Raw genomic sequence first — 10,599 nt, forward strand, 5'->3', positions numbered from 1 at the left:
ATTTCGGTATAAGCGCTAACCTCTATCTATGTCGCATCATAAATTAGGGTTGATCACTAAACTCTATACAAACTGAAAAGCGCCTTTCCATATAAACGTGGCGTAAAGCCCGTATCAGATTACACATTGAAGATTAAAGATTGAAATTTGATCAATCGAAAATAAAGGAGCTAAAAGTTCTTTGTCCTCATTGGTCAAATTTCAATCTTCAATCTTGATTTTCAATGTATAGTCTGATACGGGCATAAGCGAGCGATCAGACAAAGAGAAGCAGTGAGATTATTTTGTCTCTTTTTTTTGCAGACTTATTGAAAGCCTCCATTTTTTATATACACATATATACATAATTATACACATGACAGAGTCAGTGAAGAGAGAGACAATAGAAAGAGACAAAACAATCCAAATGTTCTCTTTCTCTGACCGCATTTTGAGCAGCATGGCGCTTTCCAGTTTCTATATAGTGGTGTTGACTGTAATTATTTGATAAAAGTCGAATTATTTTCGCTTTATATTATACTGCAAATCTATAGTTTTTAAATATTTTTATATGTGATTTAACAAATTATATCATCAAATTATTATTATTATTATCATTACTATAAAGTCAATTCACATAAATATTACATTCCACAAAATGCATCAGGTGCAACAATAATTTATTTAGTGTTCTTTTCGATTCCAATGCTTTTTTTATATTATAATAAATGGTTCTAATAATTGGAATTGTAGTTTTCTTATTTCGGTCAAAATACGAAGATTAAAGCATAAATAGTACATAATATTTGCATAAAAGAATCGTGTAATTTTTTGTAAAAGGAGATTTTTTCGAAAAACAATCACAGTAAGAATTTTTTTTAGTATACTATTCAAAAATGCAAGTGTAATTAAGTAAAAGTCAAGTATTTTTTATTTTTTCAATTTTTTATTACAAAATAGTAACATTCCCAAGTAGCACATGTTCGTTTCAGAAACGTTTCACAAATGTTTCATTGAAACGTTTCATAACGGTTCTAAAAAACGTTTTTCATTGGTAAAAATGTCGTTGGTAAAAATGTTATTGGTAAAAACCCGAAATACGTCAAGAGAAACGTTATTTTTCCGACAAAAAAACGTTTAAGGAACGATCAAAAAAACGTTATTTTCCGACAAAAAAAGTTTAAGAAACAATCAAAAAAGAGTTTTTTTTCTTTTATCCGCAAAAAATGTACATTTTTTACGGAATTAATAAAATAATGCATTTATACATATGTATATGTGTACCCTGGTAGCACAAATGACCTAAAAACATCTGTAAGAAGGCCTGATAAAGGCCTAATATAGGCGAATTATCGTAAACACCCCGTGTCTCTTTACGCAAGCCCGAAAGTTGAGACAAGCCGAGATTATCGGATCTCAATAACGACTGGGCCGATTGAGTTGATAATAGGCTCAATCGATAGCGCATACCCAAATTACATAAGAAAAGTATGCTTGTCTTTACTGTAGGTGCTGTAGAAAAAGTTATAATAGTCCAAAGTCGAAATGTTGAAATAATTGTCGTTTTCCTAGGATGTTCAGCTAAAATGTTCAGTTTCCGATTTCTGACGTTAGGTGCGCTGATGGCGCTGAGAAGCCGCGCGGCGCGCGCTTACGATTTGACATTTTTACATAACCTTTCAGATCAGAAAGTGATAAGCCGAGAGCACAAGCTTTTACATAAAGCATAACGCATAAGCATAAGAAAATTGATTGGTCTATATATAAGCATAAGCAAATGCATAAGGAAATGGACCAATCAATTTCCTTATGCTTATGCGTTATGCTTTATGCAAAAGTCTGTGCTCCGGCCATTAAAATAAAAAGTAATAATCATTGGCTGCGTTCAGCAGAACAACTGCTGAATTGTCGTTTATAGCGTTTTCGATTATACAGGATTTGAACGACCCAGGGTTGGTTAATGACGTCATTGCAACCTCTCCACCAATGAAAGACTTGCATTTATAGTAAAATAGTGATTGATCAACCCTGGGTCGTTCAAATCCTGTATAATCAAAAACGCTATTAGTCAACACTTAACGGGTGTTTACGATAATTCAAGTTTGAGTTAGTTTCACTAGGACCGACAATGAGATATACATAACCATCTAGAACCTTTATGATTCATGACAACTCAACGCTGTCTTGTATTGCTTGAGTTAAATTCATTGAATTTGTTGAGTTTAATAAATATAATTATATACATATATATATAATTATATCTATTAAAGAAGTATACCAACATACATACCAACATTATTTGTTTCTTTCATAGACTGATTTGCAGTTAACATTTTTTTATTACAATAAAATTTGCTCTATAAACTCAACAAATTCAATTAATTTAACTCAAGCAATACAAGACAGCGTTGAGTTGTCATAAATCATAAAGATTCTAGGGGCTTGTTCGTTTTAGCTACACTGGGGCTGCTCTGGGTCTGCTCTACACAGGATAATACAGGACAGATAAATAGTTTGTCCTGTATTATCTTGTTTAGAGCAGACCCAGAGCTGCCCCAGTGCAGCTAAAACGAACAAGCCCTAGATGGTTATGTCTATCTCATTTTTCGGTCCTAGTGAAACTAACTCGAACTTGAATTATCGTAAACACCCAACGTTGATTTGTTGGTTCTAAAAGTAAGAGCCAATCATGTTCGATTGCTACCAAGCGATTTGTTCTGCTGAACGCGCCCATTGAGTAAAAAGAAACAGGAGGGAGCGTTTGGTCGTAAAAGTGCAGACGGAAGTGACTATATAAAGTGGTCGCTCAAGATGGCCGCTCAAGGGCGCCAATATTGAATGACTTGTTATGTTTAATTAAGAAATAATGTACAATTAAAAGAAAATAACTATAATATGCAACAATAATACCAAATTTTAATGGCGTTTTTCATTGGGATTGCACCCGTGCAGTATTTCCATAAGAGCAATGTTAAAATCTAAAATCTAAATTTATATTAAATCCTTCGTCCTTACAAAAATTTATCCATGCATTTCTTTGATCCGGATTTTTCAGAAACCTGTTTGCGAGTGAAAATTATTTAGTAATTATTGTGAATATACAATTTCATAATACTATACATATGATTATAATCTCCAAAATAAAAATCTCATTATTGTTGATAATACTAACCGATGAAACGTTATTCCATGATTTCGAGCTGCTGCTGTTATGCCACAAGCTCTACAGTATACCATTTTGATCGTTTATTTCCATACACTGTTGCATAAAAGACTATACACTGCATATTAATGCGTACGGCGTACGGTATGCCGCTTGCCGCTATGCTCGAGCATTCCCTCTCACTTTCAAAAAGTGGTCGCTCAAGATGACTGCCATGATGTAGGGCGGTATTCATAGGCCGGTATTCATAGTCCGTTCTTATATTCAAGATCGTCTTAAGCACGAACTTATATTCGCTCTCTTCGTCAGACACAATCTATGTGTGACGAAAAGAGCGAATATAAGTCCGTGCTTAAGACGATTTTGAATATAAGAACGGACTATGAATACCGCCCATAGTCCGTTCTTATATTCAAGATCGTCTTAAGCACGAACTTATATTTGCTCTCTTCGTCAGACACAATCTATGTGTGACGAAGAGAGCGAATATAAGTCCGTGCTTAAGACAATCTTAAATATAAGAACGGACTATGAATACCGGCCGTACATCCGTCCGCGGATTTACCTAGTCCTGGCTAGTATATGCTCCCTCCTGTTTCTTTTTACTCAATGGTAATAATAGTAAATTCGATCACTCGCACTACATTGCTCTGTTACTTTGGTGCACACTCAAGACTGCTTATTAATCCAGAGCAGTGTCGTGCGAGTGACCAAATTTGTTAGAAATTCGTATTAAATAAAGTATTTCTGGAAATGATAAATATTGTTAAAACTAATTTAGTATACATAGAACAGAAATATATATATTAAACTTTGATATTTAATTTTATTTATTTTAGACAAATCATACACTAAAGTCTCGAATCATGTACTTTTTTGACAGAATGTATATGGTAAAATTAAAATTTATACAATCATACCAATTATCACTATGCCTTGTGACAATTGTTTAGAGACTTTAGTGTATGATTTGTCTAAAATAAATAAAATTAAACAGCTTATAATTTAATCTTTCTGTTCTATGTATACTAAATTAGTTCTAATAATATTTATCATTTTTAGTCAATTTTATTTTGTGTATTGCAAGATTTTTTGTCGAGTTTGTGTTTATTTTTCTATGGATAAATAAAATTCAATAATATATCTAAAATATGATTTGAACATTCTCTTACACTTAATTCTCCACCCACATTATGATATGGATAATTTTGTTGTTAACCATAGCGTTAACTACAGAAGGCGATTTAAGCTATATTTAAAAAAATATAAAATTGACTGGAAATTATAAATATTGTTAAAACTAATTTAGGATACTCAAAACAGAAATATTAAACTTTGAGCTATTTAATTTTATTTATTTTAAACAAATCATACACTAAAGTCTCGAAACATGTACTTTTTTGACAAAATGTATGGTAAAATTAAAATTTATACAATTATACAAATTATCACTATGCCTTATGTGACAATTGTTTAGAGACTTTAGTGTATGATTTGTCTAAAATAAATAAAATTAAACAGCTCAAAGTTTAATATTTCTGTTCTGAGTATCCTATATTAGTTTCAACAATATTTATAATTCTCAGTCAATTTTATATTTTAAATTTTATATTTAAAAAAATTAAGCATAAGTCGCCTTCTGTAGTTAACATTATGGTTGACAACAAAATTATTTACATTACAGTATGGGCAGAGAATTAAGCGTAAAAAAATGTTTATATTATATTTTAGGTATATTATTAAATTTTATTTATCCATAGAAAAAAAAATTATAAACACAAACTTGACAAGAAATCTTGTAATACACAAAATAAAATTGACTAAAAATTATAAATATTGTTAGAACTAATTTAGTATACATAGAACAGAAATATTAAATTTTACTTTAATATTTAATTTTATTTATTTTAGACAAATCATACACTAAAGTCTCGAATCATGTGCTTTTTTGACAGAATATATATATGATAAAATTAAAATTTATACAATCATACCAATTATCACTATGCTTTATGTAACAATTGTGTAGAGACTTTAGTGTATGATTTGTCTAAAATAAATAAAATTAAATAGCTTATAATTTAATCTTTCTGTTCTATGTATACTATATATATATATATATATATATATATATATATTACTAAAAAAAAAGAAATAATATCTATCAAAAAATTACCTTTTTAAAAAAGAGTAAAAAAAAGGCGCCAAGTACACGCTCTTGTCACAACCAAAACAAAACAGTATTGGTTTACCTGTCAAAAAAATTGTCGTACATATTTAGAACTTTTCCACAAAAAATCTGTCGTATATATCTAAAAAAAAAGCTGTTGTATATATAATAAAATTTTCAAAAAAAACTATCCTATATACTTTTTACAAAAAAATATGATATTAGGAAATGGCCAAGTGGAACTAAAGGACTATAAAAAAATTTGTACACTATTTCTATAAAACTCTTGTACATAAAACTGTAAAATATATATAATATATATATAATTATATATAATTAATTATATTATATACTATATTTTATCATATTTTACATATACTATACTATATATACTATACATATTATTAGATATACTATATATATTATAAAAAAATAAATACATAAATAAAGAAACAAAAAATAAAAATAAAAAAATATTTAAAAAATAAAAATATTTATTAAAAAACGCAAAAAAACTTAACGCTGCTACAATAAACTACATGTTAATTTCATTGCTTTGAAGTATAATATTCGCGCAGTATGCGCGCTGCGCGTGAACTTGGTGGTTTTCTCATTCCATATTCCATTAAAAATAAAAATAACAAATTCTTAATTTAAAAAAAAATATATAAAAGAGATTTTTTTAATTACATTTTTTTAGCCTTTTATGAGAATGAACAATTGATGCAATATAATGTAGATAGAAACCACTATTTAAAAAAAAACGCGTCAGCATTAGTACCTCATGGGTGACGTGGAAATCTATTGAAATATTTCCACTTAATAAATTTTAAAATAAAAATTTATTTTTAATAAATTTTAATAAATTTTTTTAAATTTTAATAAATAGGGAGAAGAACCTACTCATAATCAGAAAGTGCCGCTCCTAACGCTCGGCGGCGCTGGCCCTAGCGGCTGCAGCGCGCGCGGTAAGGAGAGGAAAGGAGGCGTATACCGCGGAAATCGGCTGAAATGTTCAACTAATTCCGAGCAGTGATATAAATAATTAATTCTGCATTATTTCTTGAGATACTATCCGTGTAAATGATATGCTGTGATATCTTTTTCGCGGGATAGTAACTGCTATACCAACTGAGGATAATGTTACAGCGCTTCTTCATGTCTTGGACTTCATAGTTTCGATTGACGTATCAATATTTACATTCAAATGGAAAACCATACGTATTTCTTCGTCCTCTCGTACCGTATTTAGTTAGCTGCGTCCTGCAAGTAGAAACGGACACAATGTGGGAAATTGTAACAAAAGAAAACGTGTGGCAATATTACGAAAAAGTGTCGGATTACGAAGCAAAATGTAGGTTTTGCAGACGAAAATATACATACATCACTCAACATTTCCGTCGACATATACGCTTGGTGCATGGTAAAATATTCAACTACGAAGATAGACAAAGAAAGACTAAAGAAAGACAAGAATGGCCATGGATATGTTTCAAGTACAACGGTACTATCACCTCACAATGTCTTTTCTGTCGTGAAAATTTTCAATCTAATTTTGTATCTTTAGCATCTCATTTACACCAGAAGCACGTTAACGAAGTGAAGAATTACGTATTTTACGATTGGATATGGAAATATTGTAAGAGAGTTAGTGATTTTCGAGTGAAATGTACCGAGTGTACCGACAAAATTTCTAATCTTCTCTATAAAAACTTAAATATACATATAAATAAACATTTGGAAGACTTAGGATATGAGCAAGAAACACGCGACATTGTTTTTTCGTCAGAATTCGTTAGGAGTTTGAAAATTATAGAAGTTCAAGAAAACATGTGGCAATATTATACTAAAATGCCGTATTTTCAAGTAAAATGCAAATTGCAAAATTGCAACCATCAATTTAGTGATTATTTTGATTGTTCAAAGTTTTCTATGCATGTAAAAACAGAACATGAAGCAATATTTAAATGGGAAGAGAAACACAAAAATCAAAATCCATGGATATATTTTAAGTATTCGTATAATTCCAATAACGACAAACTACATTCAGAATGTCTCATGTGTGGTGAATTTCCGATTGCTCCTGAATCTACAATGACACATCTGTCACAGAAGCATTTTTCGGAAAAAGAACGTAATTTCATAAATGACCATTGGATAATGAAATATTTTATACAAATAACTGATGACACTGCAGAGTTTAAGTGTACTCTTTGTTGCATAAACATAACCATTAATATTTATTCTTATGTGTCAGATCATACAATTGAAAGTCATCCGGAAGAAGTGCAACGGAATATTTCAAAAAAAGCACGCAAAAACTGCAGCAAAATTACTATTTAAAAAATTTTCAAGCACAGTGCAAATTTTGCAACTTCCATTCTTGTTACGTTAGTACGAAAAACTTTATTAAACACGTAAAAGAAAGGCATGTGGCAATAAATAATTACGAAAAAATATACGGGCAACAATGGCCGTTCGAGTATTTCAAGTATCTTAACTTACCATTAGCTACCTTACAATGTTACTTATGTGATTTCACTTTTTCATTTAATAAAAAATCAGTTAGGCATGATTTAATAAATCACTTATTTCATAACCATTTTCCTCACGTTTTCTCATTGAATTACAATAAAGACTGCTGGGAATGGAAATACTGTACAAGAAGAAGCAATTTTGAGGTGCAATGTATTAATTGTCCCAACAGTAGAATATCTCTTGACATTCCATTATGGTATTTTGATGGTCACATTGCAGTTACACATCCGGACAGGCTGACAACTGCAAAGAGAACGCATGACATAGCTGGACCCTCAGGAAGCCAACAAAACTGAAAAAAACAGGTGACAATATGTTTTATTGATATAACTGTTATACAATCAGTAACTTAATATTTCTTTGTATAATTAATTTTTTACTTTTTTTAAATCGCATTTAATTTAATAAATATGTAATAAGAAGAGCGATGAACAGACAATTTTTTTTAATAAATATTAAAATTTATACATAGGTTTATCCAGAGTTTGACAATGGAACGATGATAACGACGTTCAAGTAGCATCACAACCAACTATAATGGCATTATTAATTTTGACGATTAAAATAATTTGAAGTACACGAGAAAAGTGGCATGTCCTTTTACGTATAATTATTCTGGACGTATAATTCTTCTGGTATAATTCGTTTTACGTTTATAAATTATAAATATGTTTATAAAACTATGTGTCACATAGATAAGAAAGTTACACTTTTAAAATTTAATAATTGCGTTTATAAATTTTGTTTAAGTGTACTTTGTTTTCAATTTAAAACTATATTTATAAGTTTATAAAGTGAGACGATTTTATGAATTAATTATCAACTTTTCTGTAATTATTAAACTATCGACGATTTATTTAAATGCATTTATAAATATTTTATTTCTGTTTTGTTTTCTTCTAAAATTCGTTGATTATGCATTTTTCATACTTTATACTTGAATTTATTATAATAATTTCTGTAGAGATCGCCATAAAGTAATACATTAATTGTCAGTAAAATATATCAATTCTTAATTTCTCCGGTTGTATTTGTTTGAGAATTGTATTATATAATATAATCAGACAACACGCATGTTTTCAAGATTAATCATGATAGAAGTTAATTCCTTATTAAATAATTGGCATTTGGAAACAAATATGATGTGGTTTCTTTATTTAATTTAAAAAAAGATTTAAAGTATTATTTATTATAATATTTTTTTGATGAATCGTCTGCATTTTTTTCATCCTTCTGATCTAATATCCTCTCTGATCTAATTGTAATAACAGAAAATAATATTAAATATATTTGATAATTAAAAGCTTATCCAATTTTTACTAACCTAAAAATACTGAAATTATATCAACATATTCTTGTTATCGTTCATTTTTATTTAAGTTAATAAATGAGTGAAATAAATTGAGCATAATGTAGAATTATGAACAATATACTTGATGAGGCCGAATAATTTTTAATTCACAATAAGATACAAGTTGTATATCGCGATACGAATTATAACTTTAATTGAAGAAGGCATCAAGATAGCATTATCATTTTTTCTTATATAAATCTTTTATTTTTTTTTTTACAGTAATATTAAAACATCTTGTATAATAAGTATGAATTATTATATGTGACATTTAAATTTTAATATTTCCAAAGGATTAGAGATTACAAATGAGTTTAGTGGAGACCCAGAAGTTTTTTTCCTAAATACTTAGAGATGGGTAAGGCTGCAAATAGTAATATATTACATTTTATATTAATTTAAAATTACAGCCAAACAAAACAACATATAATTTTGTGCAAGCATATAATAAGATTTGGCTAAACATTTTGTTTTGATAATAATAATTTATTTTTCTGTAGTGCTACAAAACGGATTTGTCACGATGTTTGTGGCTGCTTTTCCATTGGCGCCATTCTTTGCATTACTGAACAACATTTTCGAGATAAGATTGGATGCAATAAAATTGGTGATCATGTACAGACGACCATTTGGACAGCAAGTCAGAAACATAAGCATATGGTACCGCATACTCGATTCCATTTCTATCCGTTATTACTAATGTAAGTTTGACACTTGTTACTATCAATAAAAGAACCGATAAAAAATGTATAATTAATCGGCTATAAATTTATTACAGCGTTTATAATTAAAAGATAAACATTAATTTGTAAACATATATATATAACGGGGTCTTATACAGCCTGCGGCCGTTTTCTCGTTCCTAATCGCCACACTCTCCTATTTTGTGCATCTTCTTCCGATAGTTTTCGGGCCCTTATAGCATTGCCCATTCCCTCATTCCAAGATTTTCGAGGTCTTTCATGCTTTTTTGTCCCGGAAGGTGTCCTTTTACAATATATAGTCTTTGGGGCCATCGATCTTCCGGCATACGCAGAAGATGTCCGAACCAACATAGTTGTCGTTTTTCGATCCTTTCCATTATCGTCTCTTCTGTCTCCTTTCTGTTACGAACCTCTTCGTTCGTCACCTTGCTAAGCCTTGACACTCCTGCACCACGTCTGAGATAGTGCATCTTCACCGCATTAATGCGCCTCCTGATATCTGCATTTAGAGATCAAACCTCACATCCATAACATAAGATCGCCTCTATCATTGACCGTTCAATATGTTTTTTAGCCTGGGCAGAAATATTTTTGTTCCATCAAACAGAGTTCAGGCATCCCAACACTTTCCTGCTCTGCTCAATCCGACGTTTAATGTTTGTTGTATCAATCCCTTCATCCTTAGTTATCACCG

The 10,599-nt window shown here is 30.0% G+C and overlaps 1 long non-coding RNA gene across 3 annotated transcripts; it reads left to right on the top strand.

Annotated features, from left to right (window-relative positions):
• Window positions 1-6,236: 6,236 nt before the first annotated feature.
• LOC136998137 (uncharacterized) lies at window positions 6,237-10,302 on the top strand. Of its 3 annotated transcripts, XR_010888757.1 has the most exons (4): window positions 6,278-8,155; window positions 8,323-8,485; window positions 9,495-9,559; window positions 9,702-10,302. It is a non-coding gene; the product is annotated as an uncharacterized lncRNA (long non-coding RNA). The 3 variants fall into 3 exon arrangements; XR_010888756.1 differs by having other exon boundaries at window positions 6,282-8,155; window positions 9,495-10,302; XR_010888758.1 differs by lacking the exons at window positions 9,495-9,559; window positions 9,702-10,302 and having other exon boundaries at window positions 6,237-8,155; window positions 8,323-8,706.
• The last annotated feature ends 297 nt before the right edge of the window (window positions 10,303-10,599 follow it).

The sequence above is a fragment of the Linepithema humile genome, chromosome 1 (genome assembly GCF_040581485.1).
Source record: "Linepithema humile isolate Giens D197 chromosome 1, Lhum_UNIL_v1.0, whole genome shotgun sequence".
NCBI lineage: Eukaryota > Metazoa > Arthropoda > Insecta > Hymenoptera > Formicidae > Linepithema > Linepithema humile.